Here is a 397-nt window from a genome sequence, read left to right as displayed (position 1 = left end):
GAGCACAGGGAGCTGAACGCGCTCACGGAGCTCGCGCTCTTCTCGTGCCACAGCTCGAGCCTCATAAAAATATTTTTCTTTGACTGACAATCCCCAAGTCTCTTCTTCCACTGTTTTTTTTCTCTCCCCCCACCACGTGATCACCCAGTCTCATCCAATGGACACGCGCCCTCCCCCCTCTCCTTGTCCCGGGGGCTTGTTGCGTCAAGGCTGCGGCTGGGATGTAACCGGAGGTCCGGCCGGTTACCGGGAGTCTTTGCCTCCGAGCGAGCACCGTCACTAAACGGCGCAGGAAGCAAGGCAGCGCGCACGTGCTACGAAAGGACGCGCGTGGAGGTGCATGACAATTACCTGAGAAGTGTGTGAGCAGGAGAGCCAGCGAAGAATAAACGCGCCA

This window comes from Clinocottus analis, unplaced genomic scaffold, assembly GCF_023055335.1.
Source record: "Clinocottus analis isolate CAN_PGR_092001 unplaced genomic scaffold, fCliAna1.0.p SCAF_16, whole genome shotgun sequence".
NCBI lineage: Eukaryota > Metazoa > Chordata > Actinopteri > Perciformes > Cottidae > Clinocottus > Clinocottus analis.
Note: the sequence above shows the minus strand (reverse complement) of the source record.